Source organism: Sorex araneus, chromosome 1 (genome assembly GCF_027595985.1).
Source record: "Sorex araneus isolate mSorAra2 chromosome 1, mSorAra2.pri, whole genome shotgun sequence".
Classification (NCBI taxonomy): Eukaryota; Metazoa; Chordata; class Mammalia; order Eulipotyphla; family Soricidae; genus Sorex; species Sorex araneus.
Genome location: NC_073302.1, coordinates 39,056,205 through 39,080,501, shown reverse-complemented (window position 1 = coordinate 39,080,501; position 24,297 = coordinate 39,056,205). Strand labels below are relative to the sequence as shown.

Below are 24,297 nucleotides of genomic sequence, written 5' to 3'. Positions count from 1 at the left end.
CATATGTAGCCTTTTATTTACAGCTTTTGACAGACTGAAGAACAACCTCTTATCAGCCTGCACACTTCAGTCTGCTGCCTTGGGGTAGGGAAGCAGAGAACACTCTGGCCTGGTTTCCTGGAGCCTAGGAGCTAAAAGTAGCCAAAAGAAGGGCCAGAGAGAGACCACGCTGTGAACAGTTGAGACAGGGTCTACAAGCTCTTTCTCACTTCACTTTCTTGCTTCTCCAAACACACAAAGTTGTCCTCCTAGGCAAGTAGCCTATGCTGAGGTGAGGCTTGCGCCTCCACCATAATGGACCATTTCTGGCCCTGGTTGTTTCCTGCTCCTTTACTGCACACCTCCACACAGCCCTGGGAGGCCTTACCTGTGGGCGTCATTCACTGCTGCAACCTCTATCCCATCCTCTGAAGAAAAGGTAGATTTTACTCTTGTTACTCTTTTCTAACTCTCAATCTCCTCTCTCCTTTATCCTACACTTTCCAAAGAGATCAGATTTATAGCAGATTTTCCATTTTTAGCATGCAGATGTTAGGACTGAGGCACCTGGGATTAAACAGGAGGAAGAGTGAGAGGGTCTGGAGAGCCCCGTTCAGGATAACCTTCCCTGGGCCCAGGTTTCAATTGGCTTTATTTGAAATTGGTGCTGACAGGGATCTTCAGAGGTCACTGGATTCAACCTTCTGCCTCCAAACTGGCACTATGAGTTGAGCTAAGGAGGGACTCAGATGGTTGACCTAATGGAGAAAGGTATACACTTGCTGACTAGAAAAGAAGATTTTTTTCCTAAGTATAATCTCTTTAAGCAGAGAGACTTCAGGACAAAACTGGGTCTATTATTATGAAATTTTTGTGAAGTAAAAGGAAATGACCTTTTATTGCTCAATAGAGAGTCAGTGGCTTTTAGTTTATTCTTTTTCTGGTTATAATTCCCAGGCTGCTGTCTCCATTCACTGAATTGGCTCCTTAGGAGCTACAAACACAGCAGGGCCTAAGGGATAAAAAGACTTGGAATCAATTCCTTCACTGTCACTGTCATCCCGTTGTTCATCGATTTGTTCAAGCGGGCACCAGTAACGTCTCTCATTGAGAGACTTATTGTTACTGTTTTTGGCATATCCAATACACACGGGTAGCTTGCCAGGCTCTGCCATGCGGGCTCCATACTCTCAGTAGCTTGCCGGGCTCTTGAGAGGGGCGGAGGAATCGAACATGGGTTGGCCGAGTGAAAGGCGAAAGCCCAACCGCTGTGCTATCGCTCTAGCCCTGGAACCAATTCTACCTTTAGATATTCTCTGTGATTTAGATAGTGTTACAGGTATCTACCTATTTCTGTTTGATCAAAAAAGGAAATCAACTTGGGGTAAAGAAGATTTTTATCATCCAAGTAAACCACTGGAAAGTGCAAGTCCACTTTAGAACCAGACCTCTTCTAGAGTGTTTGTGTTTGACTTTTGGGAGTGGCAGTTTAGCTAAAATTTTTCTGTTACATATTTGAGAAGCTAAATGCAAAGCAAGCCATGCTTAGAAAGATGACTCCATATTAGGGAGGCCTCCTACGGGAGCTTCTGGGTGTGTCTGGGACAGCCCTACAGTCAAAGCCTCTAGTTCTAAACACACTCCCCTACCATAGGCTGGAAGGACAGAATAATTTAATGCCAGTCAGCACTGTGGCTTCCTCGGCTAGCAGCACCCACACATAGCCACAGAGAAAGACAGATAAGCCCAGGGGTGTTGGTTCCTGCTCCATTTATGGAATCATACTCCTGATGCCACAGCCAGGTGCTCTCAGACATCCAGGGCCTATTCATTCTCTCCTTGCAACTCAGCCACATGCCATAAGAATTTCTATTACCAAGTTTTAAATCTCCAAATTCTTCCAACATCTCTCACACATTTCAGAAAGAAGTACCTGTCTTGTGGGAAAGCCAGACTCACCATCAAATCTCTTATCTATAAAGACAGAACCTTGGCAAGCGTGGAGGAATTTATGCAAGTTGAATTTCCTGTATTCATCTGAAAGTTCAGTTTATTTCTATACTAGAAAATAAGTGCTATTTATCAACATCAATTAATCATTTGTCTTATTCCTATTTTCCTGACCCTACAAGCCATGTTTAATCTGTCTTTACCCAGAAGTTTTAGAAATTTTTCTGTTCCCTGGGGATACTTTTTGTTTGTTTTGTTTTGCTGTTTGTTTTAGAGTCATACCCAGCAGTACTTAGAGGCTACTTCTCCCATGCTCACCTAAGGTTCTGATGGGAACCTTATATGGTGATTCAAACCCAGGGGTTGAACTAGGGTTTCACCACATTCAAATCCAATGCTCCAGCCCATTGAGCCATCAGGGGTACAGCCGCACACAGACAAGAAGGAGTTAGATGTATAAGACTTTGGGCCTCCCTGTTTTTCCCAGGCTAGTTCTGTTTTATTTATTGGACTTGACAAAACATCAAAATACACAGTTCTAACCTCTTTCTCTCCCTGAAATGTCTTTCTTGCTACTTTAACTCTTTCCAGAAGAACCCTGGCAATGTAAAAAGAAAAATTATGGTCCCCAGTCAAGTTGAGCTTTTACCCCTGAATACCCAGTACAGTAATTTTTACACAGTAGAAGTTATTGATTTATTGATTCCTGGTATATTAATTAATTACCTTGGGATGTTTTTATATCAAAAAGTATAGATTATCATAGTTTATTTTGATTTGTTGTGCTTTGAGCACTTTGACTTTTTGTGCTGAAATCAGTCATGCAGTCTGATATGTAAACATACCCCAAAAGAGTTACCTAACATTGGTTTCTGGTGTAACTACCAAGTTGACAGGACAAAATCATTGCCTACTGATTTCCAAAGAAAATATCCTGGGGTCAAACAAGGGTAAACAATGGTTCTTTTGTATGTTTGTTTGTTTGTTTGCTTGTTCGTGGAGCCATACCCAGCAGTGTTTAGGGCTTGCTTCTGACTCTGTGCTCTGGGGTCACTCCTGATGGGCTGGGGTTTGAGGGGAAAACCATATGGGATACTAGGGATAGAACCTGTAAGGCAAATGGTGTACTTGCTATGCCGTCACTCTGGCCCCAGCAGAGTGATTCTTGGGAAAGACTGGGAACAGGTTTACTCAGATCATATATCTTAACTATTTTTAGAGAAGATGTATCTCAGCCAGCTGGGACTGAATAAGCAACTTTACTCTAGGGTTGGCTACTTGTCTCTAATGGGAGTGTTTGTATTCCCAATAATGTGGGAATAGACTATTTGCCAAAGTTCATTTAGAGTAAGAAATTTTTTGTATCTGTCAAGGCTGGAGAAGGCAAAGGAATTTTAGAAGTAAAAGTGTTAAGATGTGAGGGAAAACACTCTAGGGGGCCGGAGAGGTAGTAGAACAGGTAGAGCACATGCCTTGTATGTATAGGACCCAGCTTGATCCCCAGCACCACATATGGTCCCCGAAGCCCCACCAGAAATGATTCCTGAATATAGGAGTAAGTCTCAGCACAACCAGGTATGGCCCAAAAAACAAAAAGACTAAAAATGAGGGGAGGGGGTTGAGGGGGTGGGAAAAGCAAAAGAAATGAGCTTGGAGAGCCAGGGATACAGCTCAGAGGGATGGAGCATATGCCTGGCATCTGAGAAACCCAGTGCCTTGTGCCAAGCAAGGAATACAGGGTTTAGAAATATACATAGGATTATAAATTAAAATTATATAGAAATATCAGGTATAGTTCTGCTGACCCCTGAGCACTGCAGAGGTAGCCCTCATAGTCTTTACCACCAGTGGGTTACAGCACTGCAGCACACAGACCAAGAACTGAGCAGCACTGAACCACCAGGCCAGGAATGGACCTGAGGCCCCTAGCACTTCTCTGTAGCCCCTTTGGAAAAAAAATAATTTAAGGAAGAAATAAGCTCAGGATTTGAATAAGCTATATTAGCAGTTGAGCCAAATTTTTTGTGAAATTTTCAAAGATATAAAAAAAAGTCTTGTTTTAAAACACTCAACAAAAATAACAAATGAAAATAAATCTAAACTTTCTTAGAAAAAAATTGTCTACAGAGAGGACTACTGTAAGAAGCAGAGTTACTCCTTTAGAATCTGACAAATGGAGATAAATATCCTCGGAAATTAGGATTGAAGAACCAAGCAGTTTAAAATGTGGTTGTTTAAAAAGTAAGGTCTGGGGGGCTGGAGCGATAGCACAGTGGGTAGGGCATTTGCCTTGCACGCGGCCGACCTGGGTTCAAATCCCAGCGTCCTGAGCACCGCCAGGAGTAATTCCTGAGTTCAGAGCCAGGAGTAACCCCTGTGCATAGCCGGGTGTGACCCAAAAAGAAAAAAAAAAAAGTAAGGTCTGTAGAAGCATTAGACCTCCAGTCCCCAACCCTGAACCCACAGAGCCAGCTCTACCTACTTCTGCTCTCTTAGAACACTGGATATTTTACTTTCTAGCGCTGTGGGATTTAAAGTGGAATTTTATCAGAATTGGAATGGGGGTAGAGAAAGCAGAATAAGGAGCCAGAGCAATAGTATAGCAGGTAAGGTGCTTGCCTTTCATGTAGGTTCTATCCCTGACATCCCATATGGTAAACCAAGCACTTACAGGAGTAATTCCTGAGCACAGAGCCAGAAGTATAACCTGAGCATCACTGGGTGTGACCCAAAAAAAAGAAAAAAGAAAGGAAAGGGGAAGGGAAGTGGAATGGGAAGAGGAAGAGGAAGGGGAAGGGAAGCAGAATAAGGACTCCCCTAAAAACTTAAGGGAATAAATAAATCTCTAAGAAAGGAAAATTCCTGGATTCCTTCCTTCTACATTTGAGGAGAATGAACAGCCAGGCTTATATACTCCCCCTAAAGACCTAGTTCACTCCAGATGACTTCTCTGAAGATATGAAGTAGGCTTTCCATTCTGGAGTGACCCACACAGGTCAACTGGGAGTACTGTATTTCTTAACTTACAGAACTCTGTCTTTCTCTCTTCATCTTCTCTCTCCTTCTTATTTCCTCCCTCCCTATCTCTCCTTTTTTTTCTCTTCCTTCCCCCTTTCCATATCTCAAATTTCTTAAAAAACTATTTCACTTTACTATTTGACTTTTAAAATTCCTTTCTGCAAGACAGTGAGCCTAAAAATCCAGGTGAAAGTTGGAACTGAATTTTCCTTTTCTCAAAAAGAGCATAACCTCACCTCAACCTGAGAAGCATCACTCCCTGAACATTTGTTTGGTAAGGTTTAGCTCCCATTCAAATACATAGGGTTCAGCTTGATAACTGCTCTAGTGAGATTTGCAGGACCTTGGGGTCAGATCTGTATAGGAGCTTGTACAAACTTTTTACCAGTCCTGATCTCTCCAGGCACTCAATCCAGCAACATTTTCAGTGAGCCAGGCAGACTAAAAAATTAAGTAACCCCATCAAACTCTCCACTAGAGAGGTATATACCATTAAAATCTGAAGAATTATCACTGTCTCACTCTACATTAAGGATCTAGGTGTAGTACTTTAATTCTGTAATCAGAACTGAAATTGACTCTATGAAAATATCAACCTCTAAGTAATAAAACTTCTCAAGAAATTCCAGGGGCTTGAGTGATAGCACAGTGGGTAGGGCATTTGCCTTGCACGCGGCCAACCCGGGTTCAATTCCCAGCATCCCATATGGTCCCCTGAGCATCACCAGGAGTAATTCCTGAGTGCAAAGCCAGGAGTAACCCCTAAGCATTTCCGGGTGTGACCCAAAAAGCAAAAAAAGAAAAGAAATTCCAAAGGTCTCCATCATTTCATGGCCCTCATGGTGCCACATAGCACTGCCATTGGTACATAGATTAGGTACTCAGAATTTCATTCCCATAAATAGGTAAGCTTCTGCCCCTATGCCAGTAGAAAGTAGTTCCAGTAGACTTCCAGCCATATACCCTTAATTCTGGAGTACTATTAGAAAGAATGCAGTTAGGTAGGTGGGCCCTTTGCCAATGAATTTCAAGAAGTCATAATGCCATGGTGTGATCTGAAAAGGAGTTATTTTGCCCAGCTATAACCCAAGACTCAAGACTTCAAAAGACCTAGGCCAGGCCTAGGCTAGCCTGCAGTTCCAAATTAAGATGAATCCAGCCTAAACCCAATAAAGTCCTTGCCATGTTCTAGCAATGCATTAGAGTTAGCTTAGAAAAGTAGCTTAGAAAAGGCATATAGTCAGCCTTCTTTCACTACAGAGTCCCATTTTGAAGTTGTCACACACTCCAGCTCTTCTTTATTTTATGGGACTTTAACTTTTCATTCTCTCCTCCTTCCTAGTTCCTAAAACAACAACAACAAAAAAAAAAAACCTAACCACTTTAAAAAGAAGAAAAAAATTAGCTAGTCCAAAGGGAGATCTGCCAGACATTTGGGATTTTTGAAATCTTATGAAAAAGCCAACTTGCTGTAACTGCCCACCATACAAGGTCAGCAGTTACTGTGCTTACTCATTCACAGAATTGCTGATCAGATTTGTTTATTTATTTGTCTATATACCTATATATTTAGGGCCACACCAGTGGCACTTGGGGACTACTCCGAGCTCTGCACTCTGAAATCACTCCTGGCAGGGCTTGGGAGGCCACATGAGCTGCCACATCTCAAACCCAGGTCAGTCAGCTGTATGAAAGGCAAACACCCTACCCGCTGTACTCTCTCTCCTTCCACTCCCAATCAGATTTTCAATCCCTCATCCCTACCAGACATAGAACCCTAGATCTAAGAGAAACGAGGTATGTGATCTACCACTGAATCACATCCCTGGCCCTAGCACCTCAAAGATTACCAGACTTTTGTGGCTAACCTCCAATATAAAGAGCAAAGACTAGAACCAAAGTACAAAACAGGAATCTAGGAGAAACAGGGAAAATTCAGAGAAGGAAAAAGCAAAATGAAACAGCCCAACTATAAGGGTTGTTTGGTTTCTGTTACTTTGATCATGTTGAACTTTGAACCTCTAGTTAGTTAGATGGTATCTGCCAGATTTCTTCACTGTGAAGTTACCACTTTTTCCTTTGAAATAGTATGCAATCTATGGAGAAATACTCTTTTGTTTTGTTTTGTTTTGTTTTGTTTTGTTTTGTTTTGTTTTGTTTTGTTTTGTTTTGGGACCACATCTAGCAGTACACAGGGACACTCCTGGGTCTGTGCTTGTAGGTCACTCTTGACAACGCTCAATGTATCATGTGGTGTTGGGGATAGAACCCAGTCTCTGACATGCAAAACATTCAGTTGGACTATGAGCTATTTCTCCAGCCTGGAGTAATACTTTGTGACTGTATAAATGCCCTGTCCCTTGAAATTTTAGTGGAGAGGGGGCACACCTGCATATGGTCAGGAATCACCCCTAGTTTTGCTCATGGGACCATATGTGGTTTCAGGGATTGAACCAGGGTCGATTGCTTGCCTTAACCCTGGTATTATTTGCCTCCCCCGAAAACAAAACTGTTATCCAGTTTTATTTTGTTTTTAAACATCCATTAATGATTTTTGTATGAGTCACTTATTTACTGTGATGGCTGAAGAATGATGATTTTTCTCTACCTTGTTCCTCCCATAGTTAATAATTGGCATTCTAAGAACAAAATATAATTTCTTTGACTTTATTTAAATATCATGGTTTACAAAGTTGTTCATAATACAGTTGTTTCAGGCATTCACTGTTCTAGCACTAATCTTACCACCATGTAACTTTCCTTCCTCCATTGTCCCTTGGAGGGTTTCCCACTCACCCTCCAAGCCTGCCCCCTTGGCAGGTGAAAAACTAAGTTGTTTTATAGTGCTTGTTATAGCAAAATAGTAAGTGGAATTATCAAAAAGTAGTTCAATAAAAAGTTTGTAAAACTTGTTATATCTCACAATGGGGTTGTTGAGTCATTGTCTGAGGATTTACTGCATTCTTTATTGCTAGTTCAGTCTTCTGTGTTACTGATTTTGCTTATTGAGCTTAGTGGGCTTTTATGTTATTTTTCCATGCTGTGCTCCTACTGAGCTATCAGTATTGTGGAATTTGAAGGTGTCACATGGCTGTGTATGTGGCCGGAATCTCCAGGGTCTGTAGAACTGGGACACTCCTCAGCCCACCCTGCCCTCCCACCCCTCTGATAACCAGTGTACCTGGGAGTTTCATCGGCTTGGCTTCTCTTCAGAGATTAGTCGTGAGGCAGTGACGTTGGACCATTTGTATGGTGGCGGTATGGTAGTGACTGTGGGGTATGGATGTGGCTGCAGGACTTTGGCAAGCAGAGACTCAGCCAACCCCCCTCCTAAAGGGGCCCCAGCGTTTTCTTCCTCTTTTCTTTTCAAAAATTTATAATTGAATCATATTGAGGTACATAGTTATAAAGTTGTTCATAATTCGGTTTCAGTCATATAATGTTCTATTTCCCACCACCAGTTTCCCTCCCACCCCCCTCCTCCACCTGCCTCTTCATTTATTTAGGCACTTTTTTTCTCTCTCTCTTTCTCTATTTCTTCCCCTCTATCCCTTTCCTCTTTCCTTTTGGGCATTATGATTTGCAATACAGATACTGAAAGGTAAGGTTATCATTTATATCCCATTTATACTTTCAATACGCAGTTCTTGTCCAGGGTGCTCATTTCTAGCTATTATGTCATACTGGTCATACTGGTCCCTTCTCTATCCTAACTGCCCTTCATCCCACACACATTTGTGGCAAGCTTCCAACCATGGGCCCGAGTTTTCAGACTGAAGACCTGTGTACCTATGAGTATTATCGGCTTGGCATCTCTTCTGACATTAGTCATAGAGTTGGACCGTTTACTTGACTGTGAGATCTAGAATTCTTTTCTTCATTTATTTAGTGTAAGGACAGAGACTTGAATTCTTTTTTCTTTCTTTCTTTCTTTTTTTGACTAGTTCAATAGTTTGCTGGTATTATTGACTTTGATTGTCTCAGATTTGGCACTGCTTAGATTTTTTCCCCCATAGTGAACACCCTTGTTATTGTGTATAAACTTTTTTTAACTACAGCAGGTGATTCTCAGGGTTTACTCCTGGCTCTGTGCTCAGGGACCACTCCTGACAGAACTCCTGATGGGTCTTCTGCAGGACTCAGGGGACCATATGGAGTGCCAGGAATTGAAACAAGGTTGACTGCACAGAAGATTAGAACCCTACCCGCTATAGTATCTCTCCAGCCCCAAGTGTATAAACTTTTTGTTTTGTTTGTTTTGGGGCCATACCCAGTGATGCTCAGTGATTCTCCCAGCCTATACTCAGGAATTACTCCTGGTGGTGCTTGGGAGAACAAATGGAATGCTGAGGATTGAAACCCAGGTTGGCCACATGCAAGGCAAATGTCCTACCTGCTGTGCTGTTACTCTGGCCCCTAAAATTTTAAAAGTTAACCATTTATTTTGGAATAGTTTCTAGAAAAGTTGTGAAGATAACTTCACAACTTCAGAGTTCCCTTTTATTTTTCAACCAGTTTTTCTTATGTTATTCTATTACGTAATCATGGTACATCTGTGGAAACAAAGAAATTAACATGCACTATATTACTATTAACTAAACTTGCAGACTTTATTTGGATTTTGCCAATATTCTACAAATGTTCCTTTTATATTACTTGCTTTTAAGACAACTAAATATAACTCTTATGAAATATGTAAATCAAAGGCAAAATAAAGCTACCTCTCCCTCCCCAAATATGCAGATATATACTGGAGGCTGCAGATAAAAAACGTGATTGGTATTACTAATGTAACTTAGTGAAGAAAAAGATCTACATTTCCACAAGCAAGACACAGAGTAATTTTGGGATTATCTATGAATAAAATGAGCATGTTTGAAATGTTTTGAGCTTTTTTATTCTGGGGCCACTCCTGGTGATGCTCAGGGATTACTCCTGGCTTTGCACTCAGGAATCACTCCTGGTGCTGCCAGGGATTAAACCCAGGTCAGCCATGTGCAAAGAAAGCACTTTATGCGCTGTACAATTTCTCTGATCTCCTGTTTCAAATGTTTTTAATTTTATTCTCTAGATTTTTTCTAAATATTTGTTTAGTAGATTTTTATAATTATCTAAATCACTGCATAATGTTTATTAAACATTTGTTATGTTAAATAAGTTGTGTACCGAGTACTGGAAATGCAGAGATGAAAGACATGATTTGCAATAGCACAGCGGGTAGGGCTTTTGTGTTACATGCGGCTGATTCGGGTTTGATTCCCAGCATCCCATATGGTCCCCTGAGTACCACCAGGAATAATTTCTGAGTGTGTGAGCCAGGAGTATCCCCCGTGCAACTCTGGGTGTGACCCAAAAAGAAAAAAAAAGGTATGATTCTTGATTATTAAATGGTTCAGATTCTATTTGGGTAAACATACAAGTTAACTGATACATCTTTTGTGATAGTAATTTTTCACTGAATGATATGAACACACATCATCACTGATCACTGTCATAGGGTTAAAAAAATCTAGCCCTAAAAATGCATAGTAGATGAAAGAGAACGCAGAATATTTGCGAACTCACATAATCTTATATATAATTTTAAAGGTTAGAACAAAAGAGGACACTTAAAAGATAGTTTTTTTTATCATAAAGATGATGGAGAGCTAATGAAATTGACACAGTAAAATGATGACCATAATTATGGTCTAGAAAGATTGTGTAATTGTAGGACAGACTTAGAAAGAGAAATGGATTCTGGGTTGTTTGGTCAGTGGTGAGAAAGGGACAATTTGAAGATGACATCTATGTCCACTTTTGGAGTAACTCGTTTTGCTAGACCAAGCCACATAAACTCACTGTCACTGTCATCGATTTGCTCATCGATTTGCTCGAACAGGCACCAGTAATATCTCCACGTAAGACTTGTTGTTACTGGTTTTGGCATATCAAATATGCCACGGGTAGCTTGCCAGGCTCGGCCGTGCGGACGAGATACTCTCCATAGCTTGTCAGGCTCTCTGAGAGGGGCGGAGGAATCGAACTCAGGTCAGCCACATGCAAGGCAAACGCCCTACCCAATGTGCTATCTCTCCAGCCCAGCCACGTAAAATACAAGCTGTTTTGTTTTGTTTTGTTTTGTTTTGTTTTGGCGGCACCCAGCAATGATCAGGGGTTACTTTTGGTGATGCTCAGGGGACCTTATAGGATGCCAGGGATCGAACCAGGTCAGCCGCATGCAGGGTAGGCACCCAACCTGCTGTACTATCTCTCTGCCTCCAAACTACAAGATGTTTTATTTGTATTATTTACATACAAAATATTATTAGACTGTTAACCTTGTAACATTTGATCGAGGGTCCTAACTATGGAAATAGTGGTAATGTTCTGACTGAAAGACCTGATTCTGTCAGGCCAACTATCACAGGGACTGACCTCTGCACTTCCAAGCACAGATGGGGAAACAAAACCAAAAAAATAAATAAGTACTGATTGAATATGTGGCTGCTCAGTCATCTTTTCATAATGTGAAAAAAAGTAGCAAATGTTTAAGATTTAGGATCTTTGCATTAAATATTAATTTATTAAGCACTTTACAAAGGCCTACCTGTTTGGTTTATATTTTCCTTCCTCTCTTTTCATCACATATACTATTCTCAGGCTAAGTCAACTTTCCAAAAGCTAATTTGGATTGAGCTAACTAGCTGGACTTGCCTTATAATATCTTTATCAAACATCAGTAGTTCAGTGGTGCCCTGCTAAGTTTCAAATATGACATGTCTCACACTCCAAAAGTGTGCCATCATCAAAAGACAAATAGAATGGTACAGTGGGCAAAATGGTATCAAATGAGTTATATGTAAATAGAGCATTTCTGTAAATGTAAATAGAGCATTTCTTTTTCATTTCCCCATTGGTTTTTGGGTCACACCTGGATATACTTAAGGCTAACTTCTGGCTTTCTGCTCAGGAATTACAAACCTAGCAGGACTTGGGGACCCTGTGTGGTGCCGGGAACTCAGGTGAGCCATGTGCAAGGCAAGCACTCTACCGCTGTGCTATCTCTCTGGCCCCTCCACATGTTCTTCCATGGAGAGAGACAAAACTCAGATTTAGGGGCTGGAGTGATAGTACAGCAGGCAGGGCATTTGCCTTGCACACGGCTGACCCGGGTTCAATTCCCAGCATCCCATATGGTCTCCTGAGCACTGCCAGGGGTAGTTCCTGAGTGCAGAGCCAGGAGTGACCCCTGTGCATCACCGGGTGTGATCCAAAAAGCTAAAAGAAAAAAAAAAAACCTCAGATTTAGAATTTGAAATGTTGAAACATGGTTGAGTAAGTAAGAATGATCTTTGAACTACATTAAGGAATTTGGATTACCTAAAAGACAATTGCTGGCTTATTAGTGGCAAGATAACATACTAAAAGCAGTATTTTTTTAAAAAAATTAATAAAAGCAGTGCTGGGACCAGAGAGATAATACAGTGGGTAGGTCGGTTATTTGCCTTGTATGTGGCCAACCATAGTTCTATCCCTGGCGTCCTATATGGTCCCTCAAGCACCGCCAGGGAGTACAGAGCCTCCTGAGTGCAGAGCCAGGAGCAACCCCTGAGCATCCTGGGTGTGGCCCCAAAACAAAAATAAATAAATACAGTACTTTGGCCCTGAGCACTGCTTGGATGACCCCGGTGATCCCTGGCTCTACAGGACCTGAGTAGCACTGCAGCCTCAGATCCTTGCTCCAGTCCAGTTGACCAAGTAGTGCTGGAAGTGGGTCCTAAGCCTCCTGAGGCTTGCTCAGAAACCTAAGAAACAAACATCAAAATCAGTAAATATAGTATTTTGGAAAAATTAATCTTTGTCCTATATAGGAGGGTGGAAAGGAAGGAGCCAGAAAACTATTTTAGGGCTGGGGATGTAGCTTTGGTAGAGCCTTGCATATTTGAGGCCCTGAGTTCTTTAAGAACAAACAAACAAACAAAAATCATTGTCTAAAAGACTAGTAACTAGGTGCTGTAGTCACAGTGCAGCAGGTTGAGCACTTGCTTTGCACACAGCCAACCACCTAGGTTTAATCCCCAGCATCCCAGATGGTCTCCTGAACACTGCAAGGAATAATTTGTGAATGAGCATCCAGGAGTTACCCCTGAGCATTGCTGGGTGTCATGCAAAACAAACAAAGACTAATAATTAAAAGGAGAGATAATGCAGGTATCATTTAGGATGACAGGAGTTGAAATAGAAACTTCAGAGGCACTATAACAAGTGGTTAAGAACTTGAAATCAGCTTTGTAACTGAATCCCAGATCAGACATTTATTGAATGAGCAACCTTAGGAAGATCATTTAATATTTTCGAACCTCAGATTTCTCATCCATAAAACAGATAATATTTTATATAGAGGGTGGTTATATGAATTACATAATTGCTAGTTGTAATACAATTCTTCTTTGACTCACAATAAAATTATAATGAACTCATTTTAATTATAAATTGAAACTATCATAAGTCAAAAGTACATTGACTATAACCTCCTGAACGTCATTAGAGTTTATCATAATCTCCCTTAAACCAAAGAACACATATATTAGTCTAGAGTTGAGTGAAGTCATCTAGCACAAATTGACTTTCCAATAAAGTGTTGCATCTTCATTAATGGGAGGCAGAAATTAGGCCTCAAGAGTCTGCATTTTCAGGCGAAGTAGAGATGAGAGTAGTTCTACCACAAAAATTAGAGCAGGGTTTAGTTACCAGAACTTTTCACCATTAATCCAGCCTTGATTCATGACAGTGAAAAAAGTGGATCCCTTAATAATAAGGTATGGTCTCCAAAATAAATAAAAATGAAGTGTTTCTGCCTTGTGAAATCTATTGAAGATTATGCTGAAAAATGAAAGACGTGTCTCAGCTTTCTGTGTATGTACCCGTGACTGTGTGACTGAGCACTGGCTTTCTGCCGCTGCCTAGCAGCATGAGTGTCCTACCGCGTATCACTCCCCAGGAAAAGGTTGAACTCAAGATTGGAAAGACAGTTCCTATTGAATACATAGTCCCACTGTATCATAGTAGACTTGGGTTCATATGTATAGTAAAAGCACAATAAATTATTAATCTAAATTGCAAAGAAGACTCAGCATGACTTTGTGCTTTTCTGATGGTGAAAAGTCTAGATGACTCTTATATTTTCAAACTTGTGTTACTGGTAGTCCAAAGAAAGCTGATTGAAATAGAAAAATCAATTTGACTTTTGATGTATTGAATCTGAGGTCATATAAGAAGTATTTAGGGGCTGGAGTGATAGCACAGCGGGTAGGGCATTTGCTTTGCACGCGGCCGACCCGGGTTCAAATCCCAGCATCCCATATGGTCCCCTGAGCACTGCCAGGGGTGATTCCTGAGTGCATGAGCCAGGAGTGACCCCTGTGCATCGCCAGGTGTGACCCAAAAAAAAAGAAGTATTTAAAAGGGTCCTGGAGACTTGATTACGGAAATTCAAAAAGAATGTGAGATTTCTCAATAGCATTATAATTGAGAGACTTCAGATATGAACCTTGCTGTAAATCTACCTTTATATATAACTCAGGTGTTATTTTATTAAACAATTAAGAAATAATGATCTAAGAAGTAGACTTGGATTATAGAAGTTGAAGGAAAAGAGGGTTTCGATAGGAAAGAGGTGAGGGGGTGGGTAAATAACAAACATTTTAACTATGATATAAGTTAAAATGTTTTCTGCCTTGGGTAATTCAGTCATTACAAGAAGACAACTTCTAGTAGTTAGGAAATAGTTAAGGAGAAAGTGGAGTTTCCATAGCTTATATTTTCTTAAATGTTGATATTGAGAAGACAGAAGAAATGTGAAATTATGTTTGAGATCCTTGGGTTGAAAGTCCAGTGACACCTCTGATTTCTGGGATACTTGATTTCCACCACTTCACCCCCAACTTCACCCTCTTGCAGAGTCTTCAAAGACTTTAATGTTTGGGGAGTTGAGCAAACACTGTTTCTTTACTGCCACTGGTTAAAAACAACTTTATTGAGATATAATTGACATGTGTTTTGCTTCACTATTTAAAGTATGTAACAACTGTTTTTTGTATATTCAAGAAGTTGTGCAACCATCACTATAAACTAATGTTAGAACATTTGCATCATCCCCAAAAGAAATCCCGTACTCGTTAACAATCACTACCCATTTTTCGCCCCCCCAAGTCCCAAGCAGCCACTAATCTACTTTTTAATCACCATATAGATTTGCCTTCTCTGGACATTTCATGTAAATGCAATTCTATACTATGTGATCTTTTGTGCCTGACTTACCATAATGTTTTTTTTTAAAAAAAATTTATTTATTTTTAATTAGAGAATCACCGTGAGGGTACAGTTACAGATTTATACACTTTTGTGCTTATACTTCCCTCATACAAAGTTCGGGAACCCATCCCTTCACCAGTGCCCATTCTCCACCACCCGTAAACCCAGCGTCCCTCCCACCCTCCCCAATCCCATCTACCCCCCACCCCACCCTGCCACTGTGGCAAGGCATTCCCTTCTGTTCTCTCTCTCTAATTAGCTGTTGTGGTTTGCAATAAAGGTGTTGAGTGGCCGCTGTGCTCAGTCTCTAGCCCTCATTCAGCCCGCAACTCCCTTCCCCCACATGGCCTTCGACTACAATGTAGTTGGTGATCGCTTCTCTGAGTTGACCTTTCCCCAGAACGTGAGGCCAGCCTCGAAGCCATGGAGTCAACCTCCTTTACCATAATGTTTTTAAGGTTCATCCCTTGTATAGCATGTTTCAGTAACATGATTCCTTCTTATTACTTGCTATTTCATTTTATGAATATCCCACATTTTATCCATTCATCTGTTTATACACATTTGGATTACTTCCATTTTTCACTCTGAACAATCACATGTAAGCTTTTTTTGGGGGGGGGGGTCACACCCAGCATTGCACAGAGGTAACTCCTGGCTCATGCACTCAGGAATTATTCCTGGTGGTGCTCAGGGGACAATATAGGATGCTGGGAATTGAACCCAGGTCAGCCACGTGCAAGGCAAACACCCTACCTGGTGTACTATTGCTCCAGCCCCAAATGTCAGCTTTTTGCATGAATTTATTTTCATTTGGGTGTGATTGTGATGTCTAAGCTCAGAATTTCTGGATCATATGGTAATTCATGTTTAGTTTGGGGAATTGCTATCGTTTGCTAAAGCGATTATATAATTATCATCACTGTTTAAGGGTTTTTATTTCTCCACACTGTCATCAGTTGTCCTTTATTTTAGCTATTGTAGTAGAATAAAATTATATTTTAGTTTTGATTTGCACATCCCTAATAACTAAAGATGTTTTTAAAAAATACATGAATCTAGATGTAAGAGGTTTGCTTCGATGTGTCATTTTCTTTATTTTTATTTATTTGAAGCATACTATTTTGTGGCCTGAGAGATAATACAGGCTAAGGCACTTGCCTTGCTCACAGATAACCTGAGTTTGATCCCCTAATGGTCCCCTGAGCACCACCAGGAGTGATCCCTGAGCCACAGAGCCAGGAGTAACCTTGAGCACAGCCAGGTATGGCCCCAAAACAAAGACAAACAAAAATGCAAAACTTGCAGTTTCTCACCATAGTAACCAAATTTGAATCTTATTTTCATCAGCTATGTAATGTCTTTCAAACAAAAATTATTTTAGTGTCATTTGACTTCTACCAGTACAACTGGTTTCATTTTATTTAATTAAAAACATTTTATTAGGTGACATGTTTATAATAGCATTAACATTTGTTGTCTGTTTTTGTGTTTTGCTTTTGTTTTTTGTTTTTGCCACACCCAGCCCTGTTCAGGCTTCATTCTGGCTCTGCGCTCAGGAATTATTTCTGGTGGGGCTCAGGAAACTGTATGGGATGACAGGAATTGAACCCAGATCTGCACCTTGCAAGGCAAGCACCCTGCCCACTGTACTGATTCCCCAGCCCCCACCATTCATGGTTTTGATGTATAGTTTCTGTACCTCACCACCACCAAAGTGCCCAAGACCCTCCACCACTACCCTTATGTTACTTCTAGTCCAATTTTCATCCCCTACCTTATACCTCCACCCCCCCTCAACATCCCACTACTTGGTAATCTTAGTTTTGTAATCAAGACCAAGGGTTAGACATCATCCAATACAGTTTATTCCCTTTTTCAGTTATTATTATTTCTCTGTATACCACAAATGCATGAGATCATCCCACATTTGTCCTTTTTCCTATGACTTATTTCACTTAACATGACACCTTCCAGTTCTATCCAAGTTGCAGTGATCTGCAAGATTTCATATTTCATCATTTCTTAGAGCCACATAGTATTCCATTGTGTATATATACAAAAAACTTCTTTATCTGTTCATCTATTTTTGGAATTTGGGTTTCTCCATATCCCATGAGAACTACATTGGGCATAGGTGTACATGTATCTTTTCAAATTAATGTTTTTGTGTTTGCGGGGGTAGATGCCAAGAAATGGAATTGCTGAGTCATCTGGAAATTATATTCTAATATTTTGAAGAATGTTTTCCATAGAGATTGAACCAGGCAACAGTAAATGAAATTTCTGCTTTTACTTCATCTTCACCTGATGTTGAGATGTTTTTATTGTTGTCATTTTGGGAGCACACCTTGTAGTACTCAGGGCTTACTCCTGGCTCTGCACTCAGGGATGACTCCTGGTGAGCTCAAGGGACCAGATGGAGTGCCAGTGATCAAACTTGGGTTGGCCACATGCAAGGCAAGCCCCTACCTGCTGTATTATCATTCTGGCCTCAGATTGTTTTTTCAATGTGCAGACCAATGGACTGGAGCACATGCTTTGCATGCAGGAGCCTAGGATTCTATCCTAGTTCCACGTGATCCCTCAGGTACCACTAGAAGTGATTCCCAAGCACTGAGCCAGGAATTGTCTCAGAGCACCACTGTGCATAGCCCCAAAACAATAACAAAAAGTGCTTATTGACCATTTGTACGTTGTCTTTTTAGAAATGTCAATTCAAATTCTTTGTCCACTTAAAATTAGGTTTTATGTATTTTTAAAATTGAGTTATAACATGTAGTGTTATATGTTCTCCATAAGGATAGAAGTCCTTTATCAGATAGATATTTTGCAAATATTTTCTCCCATTCTGTGAATTGTCTTTTCACTGTCTGAATGGTGTTCTTTGATGTACAAATATTTGGTGTACTTATACTTTTAATATCATGTCTAAGACTGATTTGACTAACTTTAGTTCATAAACGTTATTCCTTATTTTCTGAAACTTGTTTGTTTATTTTGTTTTGGGACCACACCCAGCTGTGTTCAGGGCTTACTGCTGGCTCTGCATTCAGGGATCATTCCTGGCGGGCTCAGGAAAGCAAATGAGGTGCCAGGGATTGAACCCAGGCCAACTGCTTTCAAGGCAAGTACCCTAGCCACTGTGCTATCTCTCCAGCTCTTCTAAAATCTTTATTAGACGTTTTATCTTCCCCCCCCCCCCGTGAAAACAGGGGTCTTTTCTTCTAAGCCCTATGAGACAGATTTGAATACTAACACATGAAGTATAATATTTTAGATTCCTCTTATTCAGCTTGGCTTTAACTAACCACCTCCTATATGCAAAGTATTTGCTGGGTGATAGAGGAAACAAAATTAAAATGACATATATGTTGTATGTTAGGTTTACAAAAATTAATTTAATTTGGATCTTGCAGTCTAGAAGAGAGATAAGACAAATTTGATCTGTAAGAAAGATCAACTAACCATGTCAAATGACCTATAATCAAAACCCCTCATTAGACTATTGCTAGTTTCTGATGAAGTTTGTGTTAGTATTCAGTGAAATGAGAAATGATGTATACTTTTATGAAATGGTGGTGATTCTAGATGTAAGGGGTTTATTGTTGCTGTTGTTGTTTTGTTTTATGAGCCACACCTGGCTGAGCTCAGGGCGTATTCCTGGTCCTGTGCTCAAGGATCATCCCTGGCGTGCTTGGGAGAACTGGCAGTGCCAGGATCAGCTGTCTGCAAGGCAAGTGCCTTCCCCACTGTGCTCTCTCTAGCCCTGTGGGATTTTTTTTCTTATCTATAAAATAGCCTGCAACGAGGGCCTCAGAAGATCAGAAGACCGATGAAGACTTGATGGAGAAGTTGGTCTTGCAGATTCTAGATAATTCTAAAGATAGACAGGACGAGCAGGGAAATGTGAATTTACAATGGCAGCAAAGCGGAAATAAACTTAAAAAATAGATTTGAAGAGACCAGAGATATAGTACAGTGAGTTGGGCACTCACAGTCAAACGGGTTTGATCCCTAACCCAACACATGGCCGCCCAGCATTTCCAGGAGTGATCCCTGAGCACAGAGCCAGGAGTAAGCCCTGCGCACAGCCGAGTGTGGCCCATAAAACAAAACAAACCAAAAAAGAGAAGTAGGTTTAAAGTACCTTATGGTGGATCTGGTCTTAATTCTCTGGGTAATAGAAAACCATTAAATATGAGGAGAGACATATTGATAAAAGATGTGCTTTAAGGAAATATAGAATAAGTATAGGAGGTGGGGGCTGGAGCGATAGCACAGCAATAGCAAGGGCGTTTGCCTTGCATGCAGTCGACCCGGGTTTGATTCCCAGCATCCCATATGGTCCCCTGAGCACCACCAGGAGTGATTCCTGAGTGCAGAGCCAGGAGTAACCCCTGTGCATCGCCGGGTGTGACCCAAAAAGAAAAAAAAAAAGTATAGGAGGTAAATTGTGCAAGTAAGAAGGATCATTAAAAACAATTGGCATTCACATTGTAACAGCATTTATTTTTCTAGCCAGAAAGAAATTTGATCCTTCATCAAGAGCTCTATAAATCATTGACAGTAGAAAGTAGCGAATAGATAAAGCTATGATCTGTGATGCAGTGAAATAAACCTTTCTATAGGCAGTTCAGAACATTTCCTAAGTAGTGACTCTCATATGCAATGCATGGCTTTGCCTCATAGAAATTTCAGAGACAAAGACCTTGAATTTGACCTGAAAGTCCCAGTCTTACAAGGAGCTAGAACTGCAAGTACTTGATTATGGAGTTGACTTATTTTACTTGCTGTGAGGCCTGTATCCTAGAGGAGAGGGAAGTAGAGTGATACCACTTCTGTTCCCTTCAACTTTCCTTCAAGGGTCACTAGTGGTTACTTTGATTTGTTTTGTCTTGTTTTGTTTTGTGGAGAATTTGGTCCACACCCTGTAGCATTCAAGACTATTCCTGGCTCTGTGCTTAAGGATTGCTTCTGGCCATGCTCATGGACCATGCTCAGAGGTTAGAACCAGGGCCTGCAGCATGCAAAGCTAGTATAATCTAGTATCATCTCTCCAGCCCTAGTTGATTTTAGGAATCTCCTTCCCTTCTTCCTATTTATTGGCTTTGTTGATCAAGGGAGAATGACCTCTCAAACAAGTAGAGAAAGGAGATAGTCTGGGGATCTTTGGTGACTTCTGTTCTCTTTACAGTTTTGTTGATCGCAGCTTATCTATAGCAAGCACGTGGATCTCATGATGAATAAAGGTAGAAGGGCAAAGAAAGTCCATCACTTCCAGAACCTGAGATGTGGCTCTGTGGTCTTGGCCAGTTGATTCAAGGGGACTTTCTAAGGGATTTCAAAGTCAAGGGTGTGGGGGTGAAGCTCATACCATTGCCAAGGGAGGCACCCTGAGCAGGGCCAGTGCTTGGCAGCTGGCTAGATCCTCAGTATATCTAACTCTGACCCCGGTTAACTGATTCCCCAAGAGCAGGCCCAGAACTAAGGAGGGTGAATGAAGCTGGGCAGCAGTGGAGGGCACCGAGGCAGAACTGAGATTTTTACCTCCTGGCCTTTAGGAGACAACTCCTCAGCCTTCCTTTCCTAGGAAAACCCTGTTCTGAGCCGTGAGCCCAGTTAAGTGGATTCTCCTCCCCATAAGGCCCCCAAGCCCACTCAGCACCCACCAGGAACTAGGTGAGAGAAGGATTCTGGGCGCACTGCACTGGTCCCTGGAAGGGTGGAGGGGAGAAGGGGACCGTCCCCAGCCTCTACACACCCCATCGCCGAAGCCTCACCCTATCACAGAGTCACACCCAAGTGCTGCGGCCAGCTGGAGACACAAGCTCAAGTTAGAGCTCTTTCGGGGAGAATGATGACCTGGTCCTGCAGGCTCCATCCCCACTGAGCTGGAGCCCCAGCGAGTGGAAAAACGCTAGAAAACAAGGAGTCATTCACAGTGGGCGCTCCGAGGCGGGAGAGGTTTCTGGCTGGATCTGCAAGGAGGGGCCTAAGGAAGGGAGGAAGGAAGGAAGCTTTAAAGCCTCTAGCCTGACTTCTTCCCTGCCGTTCCGAGAGGGGCGAGGGGCGCCGGCTAGCGTCCCCGCCTTCTCTGCGCAGCCCCGCCGCCCCGGGCAGCCGCGCCGCCCTCCCCTCCCCCTACGCCGGGCTGAAGGGCCCGCGGGGAGCGCCGGAGCGAGGCTGAGCGGTGCCGTGGGCCCGCCCGCCCCGTTCCCTTCCCCCACGCTTCCCGGGGCAGCAACGTCACCGCGGCACCAGCGGCGGCAAGGGGACTGGGGCCGGGATTGCGCAGCCTCCCTGCAATCCCGGCGATGCCTTTGTATTAGCCGAAATCAGCTCGTAGGAAAGCGACCCGGCTTCCCGTGCGGTCCCGAGAAGCGGTGCCTCTGCGGGAACTGTCAAGGCAGAGCTCGGGGGCCACCGGAGGCTCGCGTCCGGCTCCCGGCTCCTTCCAGAGGTATGGCTCCCCCAAGCTGGGGGAGGGGCAGGGCCCGGACCGGGAATCACGCCGTCGGGCTCGTTTGGGCCCTGGCTTCTGAGGGTTGGCTTTGTCTTTCCGAGGGGTTGCTGCGGAGGGGAAGGAGGGGGCGCCAAGGTTAGGCGTGGGTGAGTTTGGATTTGGATCCGTGCATCCATCTGGCGGGGGTGCTGTGGTGCAGAGATGGGAAAAGCAGAGCCTTGGGCGCGTGCTGTTTTGTCTGGAAGCAGATCCTCTCCCTCCCTTCTGGGCCTGCCTAAGGAACCTGCTGTCGTGTGGACCAAGGAGGAGGGGGCATGTCTAGGAACAAAGACTGTACCCCTCCCCCTGCCCCGTTTATGATGGTGGCATGCAGGGCTCTGTCACCAAATCCAGCCCTCCCCTCCCCACACTCAGCCATGCACATAGACGTACACCATGTCTCCTGGTGCTGTGAGAGCCACCACCCGGCTCCTGGTGAGGATGGAATCAAGATGAACGTTGACAGGTTGTGGGGATAAGCAGTCATGGTAATGCCTCCAACACCTGACCTGCTAGTCTTCTTAGACAGGGTTCGATTCCCAGCAAAGTCATAACAGGCTGACTGACACTCCCAGACTCACCTCCCTTTTCCTTCAGCCCTTCCCCTGAGAGGGTCCTGGCAGGAAAAGGATGAGCAGTTCTGTTAGGGCTCCTCCTTGGAACTTCGGGTCAAGGTCAGATTGCCAGGGAAGAAGAGCAACTGGATTCCAGTCTTCCCTGTTTTCCTTCAAGAGGGAGGGAGTCCTGTGTGACCGACAGAGAGACACCGAGGGTCACAGAGAGGGGAACCTTTTTTCCAGCAGTTAGAGTATTTTCTTGCCCAGACTCTCCCTAGTGCTGAGCAGATAGACTTCCTTAAATTCCTATTTCCATTGACCATCCTGGTGGAGGATTCACAAGCACGGGCTGATGGGAGTTGATAGTTTCCCAGAAGAGGGGAAGAGAACATTGCTGCCTGGCCCGTGAATGGGGCAGGGGATGAGGACTGGGAACTGGGGGAGAAGGTAGAATTGAAGAATTTTTAGAGAGGTGGGCAAATTCTATGCATGTTCGTGAAGGTTGAGAGTGGGGGCTTATCCAGGAAAGCAGGGAGGGAGCAAGGGGGTGTAGGGACTTTAGGAGAAGGGTGTGGTCCTCATCATTCTCTCTGGGAGTCTGTGGGAGTGGAAAGAATTTAAAATCGGGAAGATCTAGTATGCACTCCATCTCAGCCATGTTATTGTGACCAAATTTTAGTTTTTTCGTGAATGTGGAAAATGAGAATGAGTGTGCCTACTTTAAGGAGAGTTCTAATGGAGTCAGATGGCATATATACATCCTTACCATCTCAGTGCACTGTAAACAATCACTAATAGTGTTGATAGGCTCAACCGAGATGGCAAGGGAAAGGCCTCTTGTGCCAGCTTTCCCTGTCTCTGGGGAAAAAAGCTGGACTTCGTAGCTGAGCCATGGTTCCGCTAGTAGGCCCAGCTTCTAGACCCCATCTCAGAGAAAACTTTCTTCCAAGTTCCTCCTGTTCTGGGTTCTCTGTTCCATCATCTCTCCCATAGAGTCTAGCATGAGCCCTTCCACCTCATTGTTTTCATGTGTATTAGCACTCATGAGCCACAGTATTAGACATGTGCTATGCCCAGGAAAGAGGGCTGAGAGACATGCTCTCAGTAAGTGTGTCATGTGTCACCTGCATATTTATTCACTCAGTATCCTTGAGCAGGTCATTTCATTTTCCTGGGTGGCAACGTCCATTTTGCTTTTTTCCTTTTGGGGCCATACCTGACAGTGTTTGGAGACTGCATTGCTGAGGATAAAACCCAGCATTTCTACATGCAGAAAATTTACTTCAGTCTTTCCAGCCATCTCCCTTGGCTCCTTTTATTTAAATGAAAATGACTCTCTGCATTGGTGAGTAGTTGTCATGATGGACATGGTGGTGAGTAGTATGTCAGTGAAATGACATACATTAAAAAGTGCTCTGTAGCAGCGGGAGAGATGGCACAGGAGTTGAGGGGCTTGCCTTATACCCGGCCAGCTCCAGTTTGATCTCCAGCAGCACATATGGTCCCCTGAACACCACCAGGAGTTAATCCTGAGATTAACAGAGCCAGGAGTAAGCCCTGAGCACCCCTGGGTGTGGTACAAAAACAGATCCAAAGTGCTTTGTAGTCTGGGGAGCTAGTACAGAGCTTGAGACACTTACTTGCCCTGCTTGCAGCCAACCCCAGTTCAATCCCCAGCCCTACATATGATTCCCCAGCCACCAGAGGTGACCCCTGAGTATAGCCAAGAGCAGCCCCTGAACACTGTTACATGTGACCCAAGCCCCCTATCCCCCTCCCCGCCACACACACACCAAAAAAACTACTTTGTTAAAAAACAAAGTCAAGGATGGAGAGATAGCTTGGACCAGGGGTGCATGCTCGCATGTGCAGAGCCCTGAGTCATGTTTGAAATCAATTTATCTGCATATTTTCATCTGCATATTTATTCAATAGGGTCCCCTTCCCCAGTACGGCCAAGACAACTCTGATGGCCCTTAAACACCCAGGTCC

At 42.9% G+C, this 24,297-nt stretch overlaps 1 protein-coding gene across 4 annotated transcripts in view; it reads left to right on the top strand.

Moving 5' to 3' along the window:
* RUSC2 (RUN and SH3 domain containing 2) overlaps nucleotides 1-24,297 on the top strand; it is a 67,697-nt gene that overhangs the window by 18,857 nt on the left and 24,543 nt on the right. The window contains exon 1 of one of the 4 annotated variants that reach the window (XM_055143420.1): nucleotides 21,416-21,706. The exons of 2 other annotated variants lie outside the window; for them this stretch is intronic. The gene's annotated coding sequence lies outside the window, so the exon portion shown is untranslated. Of the gene's footprint in view, nucleotides 1-21,415; nucleotides 21,707-24,297 lie in introns of those variants that run through there. One more of the 4 variants, XM_055143521.1, reaches the window with a different exon arrangement.